The 24714-nt window shown below is 47.2% G+C and overlaps 1 protein-coding gene across 1 annotated transcript in view; it reads left to right on the forward strand.

Annotated features, from left to right (window-relative positions):
• The first annotated feature begins 12794 nt into the window (after positions 1-12794).
• PKNOX1 (PBX/knotted 1 homeobox 1) overlaps positions 12795-24714 on the forward strand; it is a 48731-nt gene continuing 36811 nt past the window's right edge. The window contains exon 1 of the mRNA XM_090272013.1: positions 12795-12874. The gene's annotated coding sequence lies outside the window, so the exon portion shown is untranslated. The remainder of the gene's footprint in view (positions 12875-24714) is intronic.

A 24714-nucleotide genomic window follows, 5' to 3' on the forward strand; every position in this document is an offset into this window, starting at 1 on the left:
AATGTTGTGGTGCTAGTTCCTAATGCCTGGTTCCCAAGAGCTGGCTGCCCGTCAAGGGAAAGACAAGAAAGGAAACAGTTTACAGAATCTGGGAGGCAGGTGACAGTAAGAAGCTGTGGCAGTGGGGGGAGGGACCTGACTCATGGTGACCCGGGCGTCACTTCCCCCCCAAAACACACACTTCCCTCCTACCCTATGCATTCTGACAGTGCCTCCCATTGGCCAGCCCCCATGGAAGCCAGAAGGAGGCAGCCTGGAGCAGCCGGTGCAGGCCACCCTCAGGGCACAGAGTAGGTGGGAGAGGGTGATTGTGACAATGTGCGTTATTTGGTCATTAAAATCTACTACGACTTTTTTCAAAACAGAAATAAAGCAGTGACAGGGAGAAGCCGCTAGAGCAGTGGGCTATTGGGCCCCATCCCTCAGCTCAGGCTGGGCTGGAGCTCTGGCCTTCCCTGGGGGGCGGGGGGGCCTGGGACTGTGCCTCACCTGTGTGGCCAAGGGGAGAGAACACCAGGCCCCCAAGGCTCTGTGTTGAGATCTGGGTGTGGATGGATGCAGGACTGATAGTGACCAGTTAGCTACAGGCCTAGGGAGAGTGTGTGTGGCTGAGCGGTGCGATTCTGACACCTACCCCTGGGGTTAGTGCAGACCCACAGCATAAGGGCACAGTCCCCCGCAAGATTGCCCTCATTCCAGATGCCACCCAAACTTCAGGGGCTCCAGGCCACTGTTGCTTCTGACCAACTGGCGACTAATTTCAGGGGTTTCCACCACCCCTCTGGTCAGTCATTTGCTAGAATAACTCAGAACTCAGGAAAGCACTATAGTTTTACCATAAAAGATACAAATCTCAGGAGCAGCTCAAAGAAGAGACCCACAGGGTGAGGTCTGGGAGGGCCTCCAATGCAGAGTCTCTGTGTCCTCAGGTGCCACCCTCCTGCTACATCCATGTGTGTCACTGCCCAAGAAGCTCATACAGGTTTTTGGTGTTTGGAATTCTTACTGGGGATTTACTATGAGGGCACAGTTGAATTACTGGTCATGTGATTGAACTCAATCTCCCAGCCTCCTCCCCTCCCTGGAGGTCAAGAGGTTGGCCTGATATCACTGGGCTCAAAGTACCAACCCTCTGAACCCCTGGATGGTCTTTCTGGCCTCATTGGCCCTCATCCTGAAGCTATTCGGGGACTGCCTTGACCCACCTCATTAGCATAAACTCAGGTGTGGTCTGAGGGGTTAGAGGCTGCCTCCTGGGAACTGGGGACAAAGAAAGGACAAATCCTTTGTTAAACAACAGCTTCTAGCAGCCCCACCAGGAGACAAAGGGAACTCCCAAATCACTTCTGAGAGCTGCCCTGAGCCACACCCTTACGGGGATACTGGAGGGTGGCTCTGTTTCCCTGATGGCCCATGTACCCAAAGCTTAAAAAGTGATTAGGAGAAAAGCCCAGACATTCCAGATGTCTCAGTGGGAGATGGCCTTCGCAGTAAGTTCTTGCAGGGATGTGGGTTTTGCCAATGCAGCAACAAAGCAAGTATTTCTAGAGTTGCCATTGACCAAAGGTCACACATTTACTCTTATGACTCCATATGTTTGGATTTTAAATAGCATTCTTCTAACTCAATGTCATTTGGGGGGTTTAGCTTCCTAGTTTTTCTGATTATTAGTTTCAGGAAGTAAACTCTTTTAATTTATTTAAATACTTAGGGGCTGAGATAAATTCATTTATGTGAGTAATCTGTTTGAATATTGTTGCCACAGCTGTCATTGTGTGGGCGACACACTCTGTGTAACTGGAGAAATCATTTGGGGGATGGTTTGCTTTTGTTTACAAGAGCAGGGTTTGGATGGAGGGAATCAACTTCCGGTACCTTCCTTCCCCACAGGCTTAGTGTAAACTTTAGTGAGATTCTTCACTTTTCAGTGCCTCTATTTTCCCATAAAATAGAATTAATAACACTTGCTCCTACTGCAGTGAAATAACATGATGCCTGGGATTGCTTTTCAACTACTTAAAGGGGGAAAAAAAGGAAGGGAAACAGATGAAATAAAATTGGCAAACTGTTAATAATTTTGCAGCTGACTGATAGGAACACAAAGGTTTGTGAGTCTCATCTCTCTACTTTGGTGCATGTGAACATTTGCAAAATAAGATGGTTAGGAAATAATGATAACACCTGCCCTGTTCACCACAGGAGAATGCCATGAAGTGGAGCTGCATCCTTAGAGCACCGCTGGCCCGTTGGAGAAGGATGCCACATACAGACAAGCTCGAGCCGTTACTCTGTGGCCCTCAAATTATTGCATCACACCTGCAGTGTTGTTGACAAGGAGACAGAAGACAGTTTAGGACCCATGGGAAGAATGGCTGTGAAAGAGGGAGATAAAACTTCCAGAGCATTGGATGCTCCCCAGAGGAGTTGATCTTTGTACGACAAACTGGAGGCCCATCTGGGCAAATGGGTGATGTAGGAAATAGATCTGCAATATATCAAAAATATATTGCCTGGGAGATGACAATTTATTTCTGAAGTTCTATGTGTGTCACATTTCCAGTCTCCTAAATGGTAAATAATAAATTTTTATTTATAAATCACTGGTTCCCAGATGAGCACACTGAATAAAGAATAAGCTGCCGCAAGAAGCCAGTTAATTTCTGCCAACCCGACACCCGGTACCAGGGTGATTTACTGAGTCCGGGGAATCAGTGAACCAACAGGAGAAGCTAACTTACTGAAGAGATTGTGCCAATCACAGCATGGATGCTCTATTGTGGAAAGTGCAGTGAAGTCATGTAGAAAGACACGGCATTAACCTATGTGCTGTAAAAGTAATCAACAACCTTGTTCTTACCTGAAAGAGGTATATTTGAGAAGACATATTGTTGGCTTCTTGTAAACCACTGAACTTTCTATAATAGTATAAAGAGAATTAGCTAAAGACTAGTAATAGATCAGCTGTAAAAAACACTTGGAAAGGACCAGAATGCCTCATTGTTATGCCTCCGAGTTCTGGATGTACATTCATCTTGTAGACAGCGGCACTGGCTGAGGGGGGGAGCATGTTCCTCCGAGCCCCACTGATGGGATCCACAACTCATGGTAATTATGAAAAAAGGCGATGTGGATCTTGCTGTAAGTGAAAAAAATGTCCCAAATTACTTCGTAGTTCAAGGACTCCGATTTTCCTAAGACAGAACAAATATGAGTTGTATAGAGAAGTCTTTGGTAATTCATGATGGCCTATGATAGAAACAAGACAGGAGTGGAAGCTTCTTTTTGTTAGCAAATTCTTTGGTCAAGGGATGATCAGTGTAAATAAGGCTTACTAGGGAATCTTTGAGTAAGTAAGATATATTTTCATAGAGAAAATTTTTGGCTTTGGCCAGGGAGCTTGGTTGGTTAGAATGTCATCCCGATACACAAAGGTTGTGGGTTCAATCCTTACTCAGGACACATGCAAGAATCTGTCAATGAATGCATGACTAAGTGGAACTCATCAATGTTTCTCTCTTTTTCTAAAATCAGTAAATAAAAATTTACAAGGAAAAATCTTGAAACCTTTATGCATAATTACCAAAACCTAAGTTAATTATAAATGAGATAATCTTGTTGTTAAACAGGCTTCTAGCAATCCTTATTAGGCAAGTTTGTGTTCCTTATTCACGCTGAAAGTGCACCCAAACTGGTGCACTGGGATGAGGGCGGTGACCTTGTCTTCATGGCACAGTGGGGCTGCAGAGAGCCTTGAACTTGTCCACACAGTTTTCTCCCTTTAAAATGACCCAGATTCCTTCTGGCTCTAGAATTCCTAAGCACATTCTGTTTTCTGGTAACAAGTTTACTCTCTAATCTTTCCACTGATCCCGATTAACAGTGTCACATAACAAAGTTTCTTATATCTGTAGACAAATATATGTGGGTGCAGCAAAACAGAAGTGCAGTCCCGTCCAACAGGCAGCAAGAGAGATGGTGATACAGCCACCAAGAAGCTGCTTTTCAACTGAGCTCACGGGTCCAGCCCAGGCTTTGTTCTCTCTCTCAGAAAATATGCTGCAGAAAACGAAACTCTGTTCTCTGATCGTTACTGAGCAAAAGCAGGGCTCGGTCAAGTGGCTCCTTAGTGTATGCTCCAAGAATTAGTGTTGAGAAAAGCAGGTCTTTATTTACAATATTCCAACCTTGGGGGGCTGGGGGTTGGGGACACTTCAGCTCGGAGTCCTCTTTTCTCCTGAGACCCAGCACTTCCCTTGCTCCCGGTAAGAAACAAGGAAATAGTGACTCCCAAACCAGTAGAAAGATAGTCATCACCAGACAAATGGAAAATGGGAGAAGGGAGTTGACAGCATTAGCATATTTACAAATCACAAAAGGGGCATCCTGAAGTGGGAAAGATAGCCATCACCAGACAAAGGGAAAATGGGAGAAGGGAGTTGACAGTATTAAGATATTTACAAATCACAAAAGGGACATTTACATAATCGCATTAGATTGTAACTCCAGAGTAACGTCGTCGTCGTCGTCGGCGGCGGCAGCCGTCCGTCTCGAGAGACGATGGCGTAGCTTCCTGAGAGTCTATCTGTAACAGGTAATAGAGAAACAGGGGAGAAGGCGAGGGGAGGGGGAGCTAATCACTTTAGGAAGAGGGAGCTAATCGCATTACTATAAAACCAGTTTTCTTTGTCTCCTGGGCGCGCCCATGCTCCTGGCTGAGGGCGCGCCCGGCTCTGCAGACTCGTGAATAAACGCCTCGCTTTGCTGCTCAAGTCCTGTGTCCCGGTTTTTATTGTGAGCATTTTCTCACACTCCCTACAAGCTATAAGCCAAAACCAAGCTAAATAATTCCCCAACCCTTATCTGTCAGCTCTCTCCTTCAGGGTCTGGGGCACATTGTCTTCAGCCTCCATAGATAGTCCAGGAAAGCATGTGCCGTGTTACACTGGATCATGGTGAAGTCCAGGAAAGGCATGTCCCAAGTTCCAAGAGTCCAGATATCTGGGTCTGCAAGGCAGAGTCTTTGGTGGCTTCGGAGTCAGCAGGAGTGGACATGATCAAAGCAGCAGTGCGCCTGCTCTCTTGCTAGCCCGGGCCACACGGCCGGATCCTGACTGCAAACCGCACGGCTGTTTCTCCCTGCTCGCTGCAGACCAGCTCTCCTACAAAGCTGCCTCACTGCTACACCGCAGCTCGCTCCCTACACACCGGACCTCCTAGCCAACTCCCGTCTACACCCCCTTTCAGATCATGGCTTTTCTCCTCATGGCTCTCCCTAATTTTTAATGCTGCCCTCGAGCACCATACATCTTTGTTATGAGAAGTATTTTAGGCCTATCATCCCCCTTTTACCCTGGGCTGCAGCACAGCTATTATCTAGTTACCAACTTGCCATAAGTATGCAAAGTACCTTAAAAGCTGTATTATCTCCTTCCCCACCTCCAAAACCCTGGGCTGTGGACACTTGGGGGAAGGCTGCTGCTCTGTTACTTGATGTCTTAAAAGGTGGTAAACATTCGTTCCAGGGAGATTAGGAAAATAGCCAAGAATGAGGGAGCAAGAAGAAAAAGAACATTTTTTGAGCCTGATGCTCCTTTTTGTACTGACTTTGTACTCTCCCAAGTGCAGGAGGGCGATGTGCCAGCTCTGCCCCCTCTCCCTTGGGCCTCCATCTTCAGCCCCTCCAGTGAGGCCACAGCAGATGTGAGTCCCTGCCAAGGTCAGTATGGCCAGCTGGTGGGCAAAGAGGTGACAGAGGAGCCCTCAGCCCAACTACTGATTTTCCATCTTTGTCCCTTTCCATCCCTGCACTCCTCCTCAGTCTGGCAGTGTATAGAGCCCCTCCAGGGGGGAGCATTCCAGCCAAAGGTTGGGGTGGGGTATCTAAGAGGGCAAGAGGCCAACTTTCCCAAGGTCATACTGACTGCTGTGGGCAGATAGGAAGCAGGACTACAGGACCTGAAAGCACATTTCCTGTGGCTGATCCTCAGCTTATGGTTCTCATAATTAATCTGGAAGAACCATGGGGTGAGTGGCTAACCTGGACCCAAGCCTTCCAGGGTCATGCATGGAGGTTTTGGCCACTCCCGACAGGAAAGGAGGAGATGGTGCAGTAAAAAATGAAGCCTGGCTGCTCTCCTGATGGTCTCAGTATGCCATTACAGGGCTCTAAATAGAGATGAAAAGGGGTACTGTCTTTGTCAGTGTTCTCTAGAGAAACAGAACCAACTGGATGAAGATATATATGTGTATTTATATATACACGTGTTTATCTATATTTATATCTGTATCTATCATAGCTATCTATAAAGAGTTTGATTTTAAGAAATTGGCTCATGGCATTATGGGCGTTGGCAAGTTTGAAATTTGCTGGGCAGGTTAGTGGGCAGAAAATTCTGGTAAGGGTTGATGCTGCCATGGTCTGCTGGTAGAATTCCTCAGGGGACCCCAGTCTGTTTTCTCGTCAGTCCTTCACCTGATTGGATGAGGCCCACCCATATTACGGAGGGTAACCTGCTTCACTCAGAGTCTATTGATTTAAATGTTACCCTCATCTAAGAAATACCTCCACAGCAACATCTAGATTTATGTTTAACAACAAAACTAGCCCTGAGTGGTGTAGTTCAGTGGGTTGTGCTTCATCCCACAAAGCAAAAGGTTGCCAGTTTGATTCCTGGTCAGGGCCCATGCCTGGATTGTGGGCCAGGTCCCTGGTTGGGGGCACATGAGAGGCAGCTAATCGATGTTGCTCTCCCTCTCTTTCTCCCTCCCTTCCCTTCTCTCTAAAAATAAATAAATAAACAAATAAATAAATTTTTAAAACCAGCACAACTGGACACTCTAGCTCAACCAGGTCGACACATAACCCTAACCATCACGGGTCCCAAAGCTCAGGAAATACCATCTGCCCCCATGCAGCTAAAGCCGTGCCCAGTGCCAACCGCATGCAGTTTTGTCATTTCACGGTTCTGGCTTATTGTGCTTCCTTTGACCTGTCTGAGCACGCAGCGGCCTCCCTTAAAAGGGGAAGTGCGTGTACCTGGCTCAGCCCAGCCTGCTGGCTGTCCTGACCCCAAGCCTCTTGTTGGGTAGTTCTGTGTCTCCATTGCGACTTGCTCCATCCTGTCATTGGTTATCATGTTTCCATTGTTCATTGACCTAGTCAAGAAAGTCTCCCTCTCTCTTTACATACAACGGAATTATTATTCTGCCTTAAAAGGGAAGGAAACTCTAACCCATGTCACAACATGGATGAACCCTGAGGAGAGATGCCAAGTAAAACAAGCTGGCCACAAAAGGACAAACGCTGCATGATTCCTCTCAGATGAGGCGACTAGAGACAGAGAGCAGCACTGTGACAACCAGGGCCTGGGGGAGGGTGGGGGAGGTGGAGTGCCTGCTCGATGGGCACAGAGCCTCAGCTTCGCCATGAGGGAGCTCCGTGAACTGGCAGCACCGCACTGTGAGTGCGCTCAAGGTCACTGAGCTGTGCGCTTGCAAAAGGTCGCAAAGGCAGACTTGATGGTATGCGCATTTTACCACAAGTGCATCACATCGCTTCCAAGTGTTTGGGGATTTTTCCAGTTATCTTTCTGTTCTTGATTTGTAGTTTAGTCCCATGGTGGTGGGAGGACATGCTTTGTATGGCCGAAATCCTTTTGAATTCCTTGATACTTGAGTATACTGGCTGGTTCGCTCTGTCCTGCTGTGGGTTATCACATTTCAACAGTTCATCAAGAAACGATCTCTTTGAAGAATTGGCTTTTATCAGATGATGGATCCCAGTAATTTGGAGAATTCTGGGAGCAAACATTTTATTAAAACGTTTGAACTGTCCCTGGCATGCAGTGTGAGAGACCCCAGAAGATTGTATACAAACTGAACTCCAATCAGAACAAAAGGCAGGTGAGCTTGCACTTTGCGTGTAACACGCAGCACAGGACCTTACACCTTGTCAGGTCTCAATGATGAATTAATAAGCAAGAGAAAGATGTCAAGGAGGAAAAGAAAACTCTTTAAGAAGAGATCCTGTGATATAACTACTGAAGAATCAGTTTGAAGAACTTCCTTCTTCTCTGCACTGTTAAACTCTAACCAGCTATTCTCCGAGTGTGGTCCCTGGGCCGGAGGACACTGACATGTTACTTGCCTTTTTCACAGTGGCATTTGCAGGGCTGGCACAGATGTGATGATGGCTGAAACCGCAGGCTCCTCTGCACAGATGGATCAAGGCAGTGACGCCAAATTCTGCTGCCAGCCTCTGTGTTCCCCATTGCCAGCGCTCACTGTAAAAAAGGACAGTTTTTCTAAGAATGTTCTTGATGAAGCAGAATTTATTAATTTTATTAAGTCTTGACTACTGAATATGCAAATTTTTTAGATTCTGTCCAAGGGAATGGGAAGGGCACATGCCATTCTCTGAGACCCAGGTCCAGAGGTTGCCTGGAGGAGGAGCCCCATGTGACTGAGCTGGCTTAGCAGCTGTTTTCATGAAATACTTTTATTTATTTATTTATTTTATTATTATTTTTTTTACCTGAAAGAACGATGGATAAACTTCTGGTTATTCAGACTTGGGGATTTGGCAGGTATTTTCCTAAAAATGAACAAAACAAGTTTGTCACTTCAAAGAAACCAATGTACAGTATTTGCTTTCAGTGACCAAAGTTGGACTTTCAAGCAAAAATTAGGATCCTGAAGAACTTGAACCTATTGCTGAACCTGATCACGGCCTAATGCTTAAAGCCTTCTGGTGAGGCAGGTGGTGACATTAAGAACTTTTTATTTTTAATTGTCTAGTGAAATGTGCCAACATTTGGAATAACTGCATAACTCAGTGGATTAATATTTTCCAAATGGCCATATTAGAAAATCGCATGTGGATAATAGATCTATTCAAAGTGCTAGGAAGACCAGTGAGTTTTAGTCTAACAGCACAAAAAGTTCACTGATGCGGCATCACAGTTCACATTGCAGTGAACCTTCAAGAAACATTCACCTGTCAGTTTGGGCGGAGGAGCTACATAAATGCTCCTCCATTTTTCCTACTACACATCTTGGCAAGGCCAAATTTCTTCACACAGGTCGCAGCAGACTGAAAACAGACCCAGATACAAGAACCCAGCTGTCTTCCGGTAAGCTAGACATTAAACAGATTCCCCAAAATGTGAAACAAGTCCACTATCCTCATTAAATTTTTTTGAAAATAATTATTTTTCATAAAATATGTTATGTATGCCCTGGCCGGTTTGGCTCAGTTGGTTGGAGTGTTGTTCCATAAATCAAAAGATTGAGAGTTTGATCCCCAGTCAGGGCACATGCATAGGTTGTGGGTTCAGTCCCAGGTCAGGGCATGTGCAAGAGGCAACAGATCGATGTTTCTCTCCCTCTTATTCTCCCTCCCATCCCCTCTCTCTAAAATCAATAAGCATGTCCTCGGGCGATGATAAAAGAAAGTTATTTATGTTGCCATAGAACAAAATGGAATAGGTTTCTTATTGTAATTTAAAATAATACAGATCTTTAAAAACAATTAGTTTTAATGTCTAATACCATATGCTTTCATCAACCCAAAGCCAGCTCTGAAATGTGCCATGCAGCCTCTGGAGAGTCAGGGTATTGCAAGGGGACTCATTCCAGCTGGGGGAAATTAAGTCTAAACTTCCCAATTCTTCATTTTTAGAAAATTATTATCTTATAAATTTAATCTGAGTATTTCAGAAGGTAGGAGGGGAGAGAAAATGATGAAGGAAAATGATACACATGCCACCTGGTCCTCCCAGTGCTAGTCTGGCACAACTTGCAGGCTCCTTCCAATACTCCTGACCCATATCTGTGTCCATTCTTCACAGCTTCCTTTGAACTGATTGTAACATCTTAGCAGGACCCACATTCAATGAGAGTTCAGTGAAGTATCTGCCACGTGCTGATTACATGTGTGAGTCACGATTCTGTCTTTGGTCAACCTGATTTTTTATTGCTGAGCCCTGAACCTGACTGCATGTTGCTACGATGCTTCAGGGGAAAGTGTGGCTGGTGGGGCAGTGTCTTCTGCCCTAATCTTTTCAGGGGCTTCACTGTAGAAATTGGGCTCTTGAGAAAACAGAGATTTAGGAATGAAGAATTGTGGGCCCTCTTCACCCTGGCCAGGGTTCTTCACAGCTAGGGCACCTACTCTGTGTGCTGGGTGTTTTCTATAAGCAGCCTCATTTCCTCCTCTGAATAATCCTGAGAGATGTACCATTGTTTCCATTAAAGATGCATTATACTGGATCTCAGGGAGGGGAAATGACCTCATTCAAATTCACCAAATTCACTTAGTAGGAGGCAAAGACAGGCTTCCCATCCAGGACTTCAGACCGCAAGCCCAGGGCTCTTTTGATGACAGCCACAATTGTCTCTTACACAGAAAAAGAAAATGGGCAGCATATGAAATGGTCTCCAGTGGTGTCTTCGTGACTTGAGTGTGGGTGGGACCTGTGGCTTGCTTCCAACCAATAGAATAAGCAGAGGTGATGTAATGTCACTTCTGGGATTACTTCCTAGAAGATCGTAACTTCTGTCTTTCTATGAGACTCTAATCCTTGGTGGCTTTGATGAAGCAAACTGCCATGTCATGAGCTGCTCTATGGAGAGGCCCCAGTGGCAAGAAAACGAACATAACCTTCAGGCAACAGCCAGCAAGAAGCCAACGCCCTCAGTTCATCTGCCACTGCAGTGGATTGTAAGCTCTGCCAGATAGGGTCCAAGTCTTACCTTTCTTTTACAAAAATCTTCAGGGCTGCACAAGCACCATAAAGCCATAGGCAGAGTCTGTGTGGCCCTACAGAACTGCCTTTCCCAGCCTGAGACAGGCTCACGGACACCTTAGCAGAGTTCTTTCAGCCTTTTCCTGTGGCTTCTCGCAAGTGTTTCTCCTTCCCCCTTCTATGTGCCCTTCTCTCCCACCTCTCAGCCTGATGGCCTTGGCTGTAACCTGAGTGTATCTGAACATTCATACGTGGCTGTTTATTTCATACATCTAAATATGGTTCTTGGGAAAATAGTAACAACTCTTTAGAAAAGAAGTTGGAAAGAGAATAGCCAGAATGCTGGTTACATACAAATGTGTTTTGTTTTGTTTTTGTTTTTTGTCGTTGTAAAGAAATCACCTAGGGGGGAGGTGGGTGTAAGGGGACTGAAAGCTAATGTAAAAATAATAATAATAAAATAAAATAAAGATTAAATTAAAAAAATAAAACAAAAACCTAAGTGTGGGAAAAAACACCGCCACCACCACCTGGTGTGCCATGAGTGGAGGCAAAGGCCGTCCACCTACCTGATTTTGAACTACTATTCCTAAAGAGGGCCTCCCACATGTGAGCCACAGGGCCACAAAACCGACGGTGTTTCAAGCCCTTTCTCTCGCTCTCTCTCTTTTTTTCTAGAGATAGCCCCGTGAAAAGAAGGCAAGACAGATCACGAGGGTAAGAGAGGCAAAGAAGACCAGAACAGAGGCCGCCTCTGATGGTGGGCGGGCAGGGCATCGGCCCCTCTGCCCTAGGACTTCCATCGGGCTCTAGGGGGACCCCATGCACCCGCCTTCCCAGTTCCGAACCCCCCGCCGCCTCACTCGGGGAACCGGGTGAAAGCCTCAGACGAGGGCAGGGACCGGGGGCGGTGAGGGAGGCCCGGGCGCTCCACGGCAGCGTGGGACCGCGCAGTCCTCCAGGCTCCTGCCCTCGGAAGGGCCCACACTGCGCGGGCATTTCCATTTTGTCCTGGGCTCTGAGGGATGTTCCCCCGGGCTGCTCAGGACAGACCGACCCTAGGCACCCTCCAGCCACGTTCCCATCCCAGCGAGCCTGCCGAGCAGCCCTTCCTCCTGCTGTGTGTCAGCTCTGGACAGCGATCCCGCCCGGTGGGAATGTTTCTGCAAAACTGAGCGGCCAGTCGGACAGACCCCGTGCCTCTGTACTGGGGCAGGTGCCTTCCCGTAATGCCTTGGAGACCAATGCCACCGGCGGGAACCGTGGTGTGTCGCCGGTCTTTGAAAGTCCACCTTGAAATACAGACCACACTTCCCCTGTCCTTCCAAGAGAAGCCCCTGCACCTGCTGATAAGGCCTGCGCGGGTGACCTGGGGACCAGAGGGGCGGACCTGCAGCGGTGGCCGGAACCCGCATCCCGGGGACAGACGGTGCCCGGGGCCAGGCCAGTCGCTGGGCCAAGACCGCGGCTTGGGGCACACGTGCGCACCCGCTGTGCGGTCCCGGCCTGCTCCCACCGGGAAGGCGGGGGCTGCCGGGGGTCCGCACACAAAGGGGGCGCGCGCGCAAGCTGGGAGGACTTGGCGCGGGGTGCCAGCGCGGCCCGGCCTCCAAAGATCTCTGAAGGCGCCCGGGTCCACTCAGGCCCATCTGCAGCAGGGCGCGCGGAGACCGAGCGGCACTTTCTCCCGCCATGGTTCCACCCACCGGAGCCGGCTCCACAAATCTTTTCCCGGCCCGGAGAGCGAGCAGGGGGCCGTGGCGCGCGCCCAGGTCACGCCTCCAGCTGCATAGTCTGGAGGCGGGAAGCTCGGCCAGCTGGGGGCGGGGCCTGGCTCCGGAGCGGGGCGGGGGCGGGGCCGGCTACCATCCGCCCCCGCCTCGCTCTCCACCCCCGGAACTCAGGCCACGCCTCACGCTGCTGCCGCGCAGGGGCGGGGCGGGGCCCGTCCCCGGATGGCCCCGCCTCCTCTCTGAATATTGATGCTGCGCGCGTCGGCGTCGCCCTCCTCCCATTGAGCGAGGCTGTGTCGCGTGGCCTAGCGTCGGCGTGACGGTTGGACGCGGGCGCGGCACTGCGGGTCCCGATTGCTGCAGCCGCTTGTCAGTGTGATGAAGATTGGCACCCAGGTAAGCTGTCACTCAACCGCTCCGCCGCCGCCGCCGCTCCGCCGCCCCGTCCCTATCAATCACGTTGGCCCGCCGGCGCCGCGTCCGTCGCCCCGTCGTCAATGCCTGGGTCTCCATGGGCCGCCACCGCCCGGGAGGGCCGCGCTGGACCCGCCGCCCGGGGCAGGGGGCGGGGAGGGGGCACGAGTGGGGGAGGGGAGCCAAGGCCTCGGGGAGGGGCGCTGTCTGCCGGGCAGCCGCGGTGGCGCGCCCAGCTTTTTTCTCAGTGTGGGTGTACGGATGCGGAAATTTCTGGAAGGCTCTGCGGCCGCCGCTGCTGCCGTGCGGGGCCCGCTGTGAGGCGCGCGCTCCTAACCGTCCCTTACGGAGCGCGGCGCGCGCCCCTGCGCGGGCGGGGGCGGGGCAGGAGTGGGGAGGGCGCGCGGGCGGGGGCGGGGCCTGCGTGAGCGGCGCGGGGGCGCGCGGAGGCGGAGCCAGCGTGAGGGCCGCTGGGGCCCGGTGGTTGGAGTGGCGGCCGTAGGGGGTTCTCCGCGAGGCGGGAAGATGGCGGGCGCGGCTGCAGGCAGAGGGGCGCGCCCCGGCCGACACCCGCGCCCCTGAGGCAGGGTGAAACGGGATCCGATGGAGCCCCGGGGGTGTGGACTTGAGAGGGCGCCGGGCTGCGCGCGGACGGGCCGTCTGGGCCGCGTGCCTCAGGCCAGGGTGCCTGTTTAGGAATTCGTTACGGAGGTATCGCTTATAATAGAGGGATAATTTGAAATAGTGTATAGAAGTGTCGGACATGGTCAGGCGCTCGCCGGAATTTAACATTCCTTTAGAGAGAAGTCGTGAGTCACTTCAGAAAAATTAGGAAAAGTTGAGTCTGCTTTATTTCACCCCGTTAAGTGGTTGTGCCACACCAGTTAGACGCTCCTTCCTGAGCCGTGACTCCCAGATGCTTCATAGATGCGTTGCTGGCGTCGGCGTCCGTGGTTGGTGGCGGAAGGCGGGCACTTGGGGGCGGGGCGAGCCGTCTATAACCAGATGTGCGTTTGGTGAGCTTCATCGCAGCCGTGCCACCGTCCGGGGTGCAGCTAACGTGTCGGGGGGGATAATTTACTGACTTAGGTTGTAAGAGTTAGCTCTCTATAAAGCTACTGGTATTGCCTTAGGAAGTGAGCCCTTAACCCTTCAGGGTAACCCTCCGCTTTAGTGGGTATAACTTGATTTGTTTTCTTTTCTTTCTGGCAAATCAAAAAAGGAGGGAAAAGAAATTGTAACAGCACAATCAATAAAATATCCTTAAAAAAAATAAAAATTTAACACCAAATGGGAACATAAGGAATACTTTATATGTTCAATATATTTATACAATACACCATTTTTTCAAAACTTACACACTATTTTACAATTATTCTAAATATTACAAAGGAGAATTGAAGTGAATAAAAAGTGTTTGCTGGTGGTGCACGCACGTCTGGCGCGCGGCTTTGGAAGGTGGCGGAGTGACTCACGTCTGTCTGCCCGTCCTCACTTTTTCCTTAGCTTCCGGCGTGGACAGGGGCATGTGCGTCACCAGTTAGTGTTCGGTTGACTGTACAGCGTGACGTTGTGGGGTGCAGACGGAAGCCGTGCAGTGGGGCTTGGGGCTGGGTGAAACGCGGCCCCGAAGCGGGATCTGACGGGTCGGGCCTGCGCCGCGGGTGCTGGGCTCGCGTCGGAGGGCTGCAGCTGGTTACATTGGTGGCAGTGCGGTGTGCCGCCAGAAAGGTTAGGGGTACACGGCGGCAACATTGTACTTACAAGTTGCAATTTTGTTGCAAATTGTTAAGCGTTTTGAAAGTGTTGAGGCGGAAGCCCTGAAACTGCTACTGATGCAAACCGTCTGCCCTGAGGGGGCCTGGCCCGTGTTGCGCGGGGCCTCTGGGCTCTCGGTACAGAAGTTTTAAGTAAAACAGGATCGGGAAGAGAAGCCGCTGCACTGAAATACAGTTACCAGAATATTGAGTGTCTCTGTGCCCCTCATTAGCCGAGGTAGGGCAGACCGAGGGCCGGCCCCAGCGGTTCCTTCGCGGGGTGAGCAGCGCAGCTGACAGTTGGCGATTTCCCGAAGCAACTCGAATGCTTTGTGAAGATGCTCGTGGGTCCTGCTGGTGAAAGCCGCAGGTACTGCCGAAAGCCCAGGACCGAATGGCTGCCCTCGTGGCTGCCGGAGCGCTAGGTTCAGCCCCAGGTTCCTGCAAACGCAGATGTGCTATTCTGCTCACTCAGGCTCACGGGCATCAAGTTCGGAACTGCTGCACCAGACGCCCCTTTGCCCTCAGCCCGTCCCTTGGTGGGAATGCGTGTGCGCCCTTTTCTTTCCTCCAGGGATTGTGCTGGTGGCAGTGGGGACAAGGAAGGAACTCGGGACCCGGCACTCTGGGGCCCGGGAGAGCGAGGGGGGCGGCTGCAGGGGCCATGTGGGGGCACTGTCCTAGGCCCGTGATTGCCAGCCTTTTTCATCTCATGGCACACATAAGCCAAAAAGTCTATTTTTTGCCTGTCTTACGGAAAATAGGGATAATTTTGATTCATTCACAGTGGATGGCTGTTGTATTGGCTGTTGTCATTTTTTAATTAGGCAGTCTAATCAAGAAGAGGTCAATGACCCTGACTAAATGTACTGCGTGTTTGAAAGATTCTTGCGGCATGCCGATTGAAAATAGTCGTCTTAGATCATTGTGACGACTCCTAGCTCTGACAAGTTACCCTTCTGTTTTGTACTGGCTGTTTAAGAAGACACCATTGGGGAGGAGAAATGATCCCCTGCCCTTCAAGTTCTTCTGGCTGGATTAATAATCAAATTAACAGAAGAAAGATTAGTAGGAGAAAAACAGTAAAATTTAGTAACATATATACATTGGAGAGACCCAGGAACATTGAGTGGAAGCTATCATCTTTAGGTACCTACCACCTTCAGCTAGCAACAGGGATGGAGAATCAGTTCTGGGAGGTGACCAGGCAAAGCACAGAAACCCTGGTGAGGCTGTTATGCAGATTTAAGTCCCTGCCTTTCCTCTGATACTGTAGGCAGGCTGGGTACTGTGATGGAGATGGTCCTTACAAATCTCATTGTTTTTTACAAGGGGTAATTTATGGGTGTTCAGGGCTGCTCCCAGGTCTGCTGTTTCTTAAAATTAACCAGCTTAAAATAATCAGTATCCCAAAGTGGCATATTTCGGGGTCACAAACTCTTCTCTCCTTCAACACAGAAAGCGGAAATACAGTGTAGAAAAAGTTCGCACTGGAAATGAAGGGCTGATTGACAGGCTCATTTGGTGGAAAGGCCTGGCTGCAAAGGCTGTCAGATGAGGCTACTGCACCTGCCATGCTGCCCTGCCCACCAGAGAGTGTGCAGAGGAGTGCCAGCTGCCAGCGGCCCCTTGGGTTGGTGCCCACTCCCCTCCACCCAGCCTCCACCCCCCACCCCCCATCAGCCAGGCTACTAACTGGTTCTGGGAAGTTCACTTGGCCAGCGGACTTGGGGAGGAGACAGAGCAGCTTCTTAACTCTGGAGGATTCCTTGGGGAAAAGGTTCAACAGCTTTTTCAAAATCTTGAACACTGCTGATGTACCAGGTTGAGAGACTGAGGGCCTATGAGCTAGTTGGTAAACCTTCTAGATTCATTTTATTGTCTTGGGTCTTCCTCTGAATGATAGGATTCAGTCATCCTGACAGGTCCAGATAGCAGGCCCTGCCTTCCCTTTCTTAGGGCAGGCTGCTCAGTGCGGGTTGATGGCACTCCTGTCTTGGGAGATTGTTTCTGTTCAGGGTGATGTCATCACCCAAAAGTCAGGTGTCTCTTGCACTTGTCTGGTCCAGTAAAGCCATGTGCAGTGAGGTTGTGGGCATGTTTGCTGGGAATGATGCTTTTCTTGTCTGCCACCTGTGACTGACACTTACAGAATGACCGGCTGTGTTAGTCAAGTTTCAGGGTGGCAGGGAGCAGGCTGACTTCAAGTCCAGGGCTCTGGGGTCCAACAAGGATAAGGAAAATGGGAATCGAACAGATTGCAGGGACAACCATAGTGCTGGGCCTTGGGGCTAGTGCAGCCACGGTTTGGGCCCTGGCAGGATCTGGCTGCCCACCTGGGGTCTTGCTTGGCCTTCTCGCTCTGTTGGATTCCAGCTCTCCCTGGTCTGCTCCAGCACCCTGTCAATTGCATGTTTCCTCCCCACCCCCACAGTTGGGCTCAGCTCTCCCACCTCTTCTTCCTGTTTCCCAGTTCACCACAGGGAGAGGGTGACTGAGCTCTCTTTCTCTCCACCCCTCTGAGGGGCTGCCTTGTCCTGTCCCCGGGGAGGGGTGGGCTCCTGCCATCTGCACAGCTGCCCCCTTTTCACCAGAGTCTGCAGAGGGGTTGGGAGACTCAGAAGAGACTGTATTGATAGGTACTGTGATTGCAGTTTCCAGAATAGTCTGATTAGACGTTTGCAAAAATAATGTCTCAATGTGACCTTGTTAATCAGTATTTTGTCTTAATACAGTTTATCAACTTTGTGTATTAAAAAATTAGGAATTTAGCCCTGGCTGGTGTGGCTCAGTGAATTGAGCACCGGCCTGTGAATGGAAAGGACACTTGTTCGATTCCCAGTCAGGACATATGCCTGGGTTGCGGGCCAGGTCTGCGGTTGGGGGCATGTGAGAGGCAGCCGATCAATGTATCTCTTGCACATTGATGTTTCTCCCTCTCTTTCTCTCTCCCTTCCCCTCTATAAAAATAAATAAAATCTTTTTTAAAAATTAGAAATGAAATGTTGTATTCCTCTAAATTCAGTTATGTATTTATACTTAAAAAAAAAGACCATTTATTTCAGCAGAATTTACTTCACCATAAGCGGAAGTACCCCTGCGGTCCTCTAGGACAGCAGTGACCCGTGGCACTGTTGATACCCAGGGCTGGAAAACTGTGGCACATTCTTGGTCCATGCCCACTGGGTGCCAGCGGGACTCTGGCCCCGGCTGTGACAATCCTAAATGGCTTCTGATGTTGCCCGGTCTTCCCTGGGAGACGAAATTCATCCCTTCGTTGATCTAGAACGGCCTTTTCCAAAATGTGTTGTGTGGAACCTGAGTTTAATGGGATATGCATACGTTTCTATGTATTAGTTAAGCTTTTTTGTGCTCTATTTTTAGTCAGCACTATTATATGTTTTCATATATTTACATAATCCAGGTAAATATGTTTTTTATTTTAAGTATTTAAGGTATCTTCACAATTGGTGATTTTTTTTTTTTTCTGTTATTTTATGTCCATGCCTGATGTTGCAGAGCCTTTGGGCGTCTCGTTTTTGATGTTTTCTGTGTTTATTTTATCCTCTGGCCCAACAAGTCCAATTGAGGGGACATGGGTAGGATGGTATCACTGCTGGGCCCATTTCTGAGGTTCTGTCCGCCAGCACAGACAGTGCCTTGGGAAGGAAGATTGTGGGAGGGGGCCCTTGCCTCAAAGGGTTAGGGTTCACATTTTTCAAAAAAATGTATTCATTGACCCTTAATAACAAGCACCTCATGAAAGGATTGGGTGTCAGCTTCTGAATGACATCAATGATAGCCAAGGGCTTAAAAACACAGCTGTGATGTGAATTGAAATTCTACCACCTGTAACAGACCATCCAGCTCAGAACTTACTAAAGCAGGTCCTAAAAACGTTAAAACACCTTTGTGGTTAGAATTTTGCTGTGTCTTTAGTGAACATACGTGGACCTTTGGCTTGGAAATATGTTTTTTGGAAAGTTTTTTTTTTTTTTTTAAACAATGTAGTATCTATGATTTTTTTATATGAATATTAAACTTCAAGTGATACTTCCCCAAACCTTATTTGAGAAATAAAGTGATTTCTTGGCAAATGTTTTCCTCAGAATGTGTTATTGGGACAAGGGGTATGAATAAAGCCAGGTGGAAGGTAGGGGACAGGTGAACAACTCACTGAACTAGAGTGATGGACAGCTTAGTGTCCTAAAAGGTATCTTGGAAAAGGTCTCTTTTTTTGAGCATACAATTTTGATAGTTTTCTTGGATTTCTTGACAGTTTTATTAGTAATATTAACAGGTTTAGTTTCAAAAATGATCATCAGTTAAATGTTTTGAGGGAAGATTAGTAACCACAAAGAAAACCTGGAGATGTAGTTGACAAATGTCTCTTGAGTTTTACTGCGCTCCCAGTCCTTTTCCGGCTTCATAGCCATCTCTTACAGATGAGAAAGCTGAAGTTACCCTAGAATCTCCTGTATTTCTGTTAGTGGGGTTGGTCAGGCTCGTTAGTTAAAGCAGCTTTTGAGATCAGCTGGTGGGGAGTGGTTAGTTACCCTGCTGAGAAGGAAAGCCCTTGCCAGGTGTGGCATCTCCGGGAGGGAACTGCTTCCTGCATTGGGCATTAAATAAAATATGCAAAAGACTTGATGTCCCCAAAATGGAGTTAGCAAATTTTTAATGGGTAAAAGAAGTTAAGAACATGTCTCTTTGAACAGCTGTGTTTTAGACCAGGGTTTGGCAAATTACCAGCCTCTGGGCAAAGTGCCAATAGAGCCATTCATGATACATTGTAAAGGAAAAAGAATACACAACAGACAGTATGTGGCCCCCAAAGCCTAAGATACTTACTAGCTGGCCCTTTACAGAAAAGTTTGCTGACCCCTCAGTCAGTTCTCAGCTGAAACAAATCCAAGTCAGTCTGGATAAATGGAATCAAATAGAATAAAACTGATGGGGAACTATGGATGATAAAGGGGAAGGTAGGATATTGTCCCTTTGTAAACTGTATCTTGTTGGGACTGGTATGTAATGACACCTGTGTAAAAATAGGGTCTATGTAGGTAGCTCTTGAATTGTAATTAGAATCATAAAGGAATCCATGTGAACAAATGCTGAAAGCTAGATCCAGAAATCTTTGCTTCTGAGACCATTTCTCATTGCTTCATTGCTCCTTTGCTTTCCCCTTTTGTTGGCATCTGAACCTTGAGAAACTCTGCTTTGCTGATAAAGTTAGTATATAGAGTTGAATACTTTGTTATGGGTACCACCTTGTCCAGAAGTGGTTGTTCTGAGACCCAGGTGCCACTGGGAAAGCAAGGAGGGCTCCCTCCTGTGGGTCACACTTGGGGCTGAGGGGCAGAGTATGAATAGGCAGCTAGGTGGAGAGGTACTGGGTGCTGTAGGGCCAGGGGCCAGGAAAGGGCTGGGCTCCACGAAGGCTGGGCCAAGACCGCCTCTTGGTCTTTGGCTTATCGGGGCTTCTTTTCTTTCTAGTGTCCCCCCTCACACTTTTTTTTTTTGTCCTCACATCTCTTTTGAAGGTGACAAAACATTTGAATATTTTCTCTTTGTAGCTGTATTCTTAATAGGATGTCATTAAACTTATCTTAATTGTACAAACTAGTCAAATAATATGTTCAAAAATAGTTACTGTAAGAGCCTTTGCTAAGGTCTCCCATCAAAAGGAGGCATCATAACACTATATGACTATATAGAGTGTATAGAGTATTTAATGCATATGTATGTGTTTATTTATGGTATACAGGTTATGTGGCATTAATTGGGAATGAAGTATTACAGCTAAGTGAAACCCACAGATAATAAAGTTTAACCTCTAAATGCCCTGAAATTCATTTTAGGGTTTAAAAAATGTTCTCAAATGATCCCAGAGGTGTTTGCTTCCTGATTGTTGTAGATTCACTGCCTGCACTGAACCTGTAAAGGTAAATTAGCCTCAGTCCCTGCCACTGAAGAGTGCACAGTCAAGTGTATAATGAACAAAAGTTTATATTTCATCGACAGAACAAGGGTTGCTGAGGAAACGGATCCTGATACAGATGTTAGTTTTAGGCAGTGTGAGGGTAAACAGCAGAAGACTGAAGATATTTTAGAGTATGTGACTCCCAGAATACCAGAGGGGAAAACGGAGCAATGGAGAACTTAATCATTTCCACAGAAGGTAGTTAAGGAGAAAAGAAGACAAGGAAGCTGCTTGGCATGTTAAAAAACAACTGAGACGGCATGAACAAACCCACATTTATCAGTATTCACAGTTTGTGTACAAGGGTTAAGTCTCCCAGCTGATTGAAAATCTGCAGATTTAGTTTTTTTAAAAATCTAGCTAAATTCAGTACATAAATGATGCAAGACTAACACAGGAAGGAAGGGACAAAGGGGCGGGAAACCATTGGCCCGAACAGTAACAACAACAACAGAAGAGCAGGCTCAGCAATGTTAACGTCAGAGAAAACTAGACTCAAGGGGGAAAGCATTGCAGAAATACTTCAGACTGCTGGACGGTGTAGTTAATAATAAACTAACTTAAGGAATTGTGGAAATATATAAAATAAAGGTTGATGGGAATAGGGAGAGTTGGCAGTTCTGCACACAGAGGGGGAGATGATACTGGAACACGGAGCAGGCCGCAAACCAGGTAGAGCAAAGGTGAAGCGGTGTGGGCAGGAGTCCTCAACCTGACTCGCGTGATACTGGGGCCAGGCCATTCTTTTGTCAGGGAGCCACCCTATGTACTGTAGAGTATTTAACAGCATCCCTGGCCTCCACTCACTAGATGCCAGTAGCTACCCCTTCCCCTCTTTGTGGTAACCAGAAATGTTTCTGTAGATTTCTGATGTCCCATGGGGGCCACAGTCAGTTCTAGTTGAGAATCACCGATACAAAGGATTTAAATAACATGGCTAATGGGTATGTACAGAAATTTGTGTCCAACAAACAAAATATAGATTCTCTTCAATCACATGGGACATTTAACAAAATCGGCCACATAGAGAAATCCTAGGTTTCTAAATAAATTCTATAGGCCAGATTCTCAGACCACAGTACAACTTAGTTAGAACCGAAGAGTGACTGCATAGCTAAAAATAGCTACCTACACTTGCTAAGACCCCCTTTACAGCTCTTGGATTAAAGAAGAGAATGGAAACTTTTCAGACTATACATGAATGACAGCACCACATACCACATAGCCCATGGGATGAGGCAAAAAAAGTTATCAGGAAACAGAAAGTGTCTTAAATGCATTTATTAGAGAACAAGAAAAGTGAATTAAGCTTTCGGCTCAAGAAACCAGGAAAATAAAATTAACTCAAAGAAAATAGAAACAAATGTGTCTGCTTTTGCAAATTTGATTAAGAAATGAGAACACAATGTTTACAAAAGGGATGTAACTACAGATATGAAAAAATTTACAGATAAGAACACACACATGTATAATTTGATGGCAATAATTTGAAGAGCTGTGGATGGTTTTTAAGGAAAACATAAATGACCAGAATTGAAGGTAGAGAATCTGTACAGATCAGTAACTTTAGATATAACTGAGAAAGTAGTCAAAGACTTCTCTCTTCAAAAAGGCACTAGGCACTGATGGGTGCCTTAGGTCAAACTTTTCTTGGAACAGGTAATACCTATGCTGTATAAATTGTAGCAACTATTCACTGAACAAAGAATTACTGAGCACCTGTTGTGTGCCAAACAGAGTTCCTGCCAGTCAGGAAGTAAAGGCAGCAAGTTAATCAAAGGTTCACCCAAATAAATGGAAAGTAACAACTGCTTTTTAAGAACTGTGAAAGCGAGGCATGTTTTGCTCTGAAATGTGGGTCAAAGGTTAGGGATAGCTTTCCTAAGACGGTATGACTGTCAAGGGATGCACGACAAGGAGGAAAACCATTCCAGATAGAGGTGGGGATGGTGTATTAAAAGGTTGTGTATGTGGGGAGGTGGGGGTGATATAGGGCTCCAAAGAACCTGGAAGGGCCTAATGTGGGGGTGATGTGGAGGTGGGGCAGGAGGGAGGAGGCCAGGTAAGGGCCCAATCACGCTGAACAGTCATTGGCTGTGTTATTTTTTACGATCTGTATCTTGTAGGCAATAGGAATCCCCTGAAGTGTTTTAAATGGGTGTGTCATGATCAGATCTAGGTTTCCAGAATATCCCTTTAAAGACTTGGATGGAAATACATCCATATCCACAGTAGAGGACTGGCCAAGTAAGCTGTGGTAAGTCTACACCTTAGAGTACTCTACAGCTTTAAATAGGAATGAAGGTGACCAGTAACCTGCTAGGAAGCATCTTTAGGAGACAGTAAGTGAAAAAAGTAAGGCCCATTTATCTAAGAGAGGCATATGAATATTTGCTTATAATAACAAAGGAAGGTTAAACCCTAGACTAGTTAAAAGTGGGGTTCCTTATTGGCAAGGGAGGGGACAGGGTTATAATTGGGTTTCTGAACATATCGTCTGTTCATAGAACCATATGAATGCTTTATATAGTTTTTAAATAAAATTAAATCAAAATGGGGGGAGACACTAGTACCTGAAAATTAAAAACAAAACTAACAAAAAGAACCTAATTAGATATTGAATTGGTGGCTTAACTACACAGAGAATTATTTCTAGTGACTTCAAAACAAATTGGATTGTTTGTCCTTCCTAGTGGGATAAGTCCTCAAGATAAAGGAACTGCAGAGAAACCTTAAACAGGTTTTAGTACTCATATTGTTAGTAATAATGTTCACATTGTTACTTTGAAATCAGATATATAAATAATTTCATATCATAGGTAAATAAGTCATTATGTTACTATCATTAGGAAACAAGATTTTCAGGGTAAGAGAAAAGATATACAAATATGAAATTAAAGCAGTTAATACTATGTAATGTCAAGTTTGAATTGGCGCTATCAGTGTTAACTGGTTTTTAAAAAAATTTTTAGGAGAATATTTTCTATTTCTGTCCATTGAAAAGGTCTAGAAACAGTAACCAATCAGTAGCAATGCGCACACACAGCATCTATGTTGCACTCTCTACATAATTTTTTCCACTATAAGGAATCAGAGCCTCTTGGATGAATGGCAAAATCCGGGTTTGGTGTAGAAAATGAAGATAAGCCTGGAGTGTCTCATTTTACCTGAAAACAAGAAAGCTATGAAGACTCACTAGGGTGTGTTAAAGGCTCTAGGAGGTAACTGAAGGTGTTTGCATTGGCTAAAGACAGGATAATTTGCCATATGTGTGTGTATATATATACACATATAGCTTTTTAAAAAATATATAACTGGACTTATTTTTTAAATGTCCAAATCCGTGAGATCATGTACTAAAACAGCCTCCCTGACCACTGTTGGAGAAGGCTAGGGAACCAGCACATTGATTGTTCTGGGTATTGGTAAGCGGAGGGAAAGAAGCAAGTCCTAGGAACCCCATTATGGAGGCTGCAGCATGGAGAATGGACGTGGTGGGGGGCATGTGGGTGGGGAGGGGTGGCCACGGGAGACAGGTCTGGAGGCGTTGCTGGGAGTTCAGGAAACCGAGGTGTGATGGGGGAACTTCACTCCCTCTTTAGTGAGGTGATGGTTTCATTTTTTAAAAATGTTTTTATTTTACTTTAGAGAGAGGAGAAGGGAGGGAGAAAGAGAGGGACAGAAACATTGATGTGAGAGAGAAACATCGATTGGTTGCCTTCTGCAAGCACCCTGACCAGGGATGGCGCGTGGAGCCCGCAACCCAGGCGTGGGCCCTAACGGGGAATCAAACTGGCAGCCTTTAGGTTTGCAGGATGACACCAGCCAGCTGAGCCATGCCGGCCAGGGCGACATCATATATTTCTTGTATGTGTTGACTGAGCATGAGGGAGGGATTTTTTTCCTCTTCGGTAATTTGTGTTTCGGTATTTTGGAGGTGCCTGTCTTCCAAACCTTATCAGGAGATGCCACTTCTACACATAAGCACTGGGCCATCATTTTCTTTAGAATTGCTAATGTTTGCAGAGCAGAGTTGCATGTGTCTGTGGCATTGAATGTTCCATCCCTGACGTGATTGAAAG

Source organism: Furipterus horrens, unplaced genomic scaffold (genome assembly GCF_987537825.1).
Source record: "Furipterus horrens unplaced genomic scaffold, mFurHor1.1.pri manual_scaffold_1, whole genome shotgun sequence".
Lineage (NCBI taxonomy): Eukaryota > Metazoa > Chordata > Mammalia > Chiroptera > Furipteridae > Furipterus > Furipterus horrens.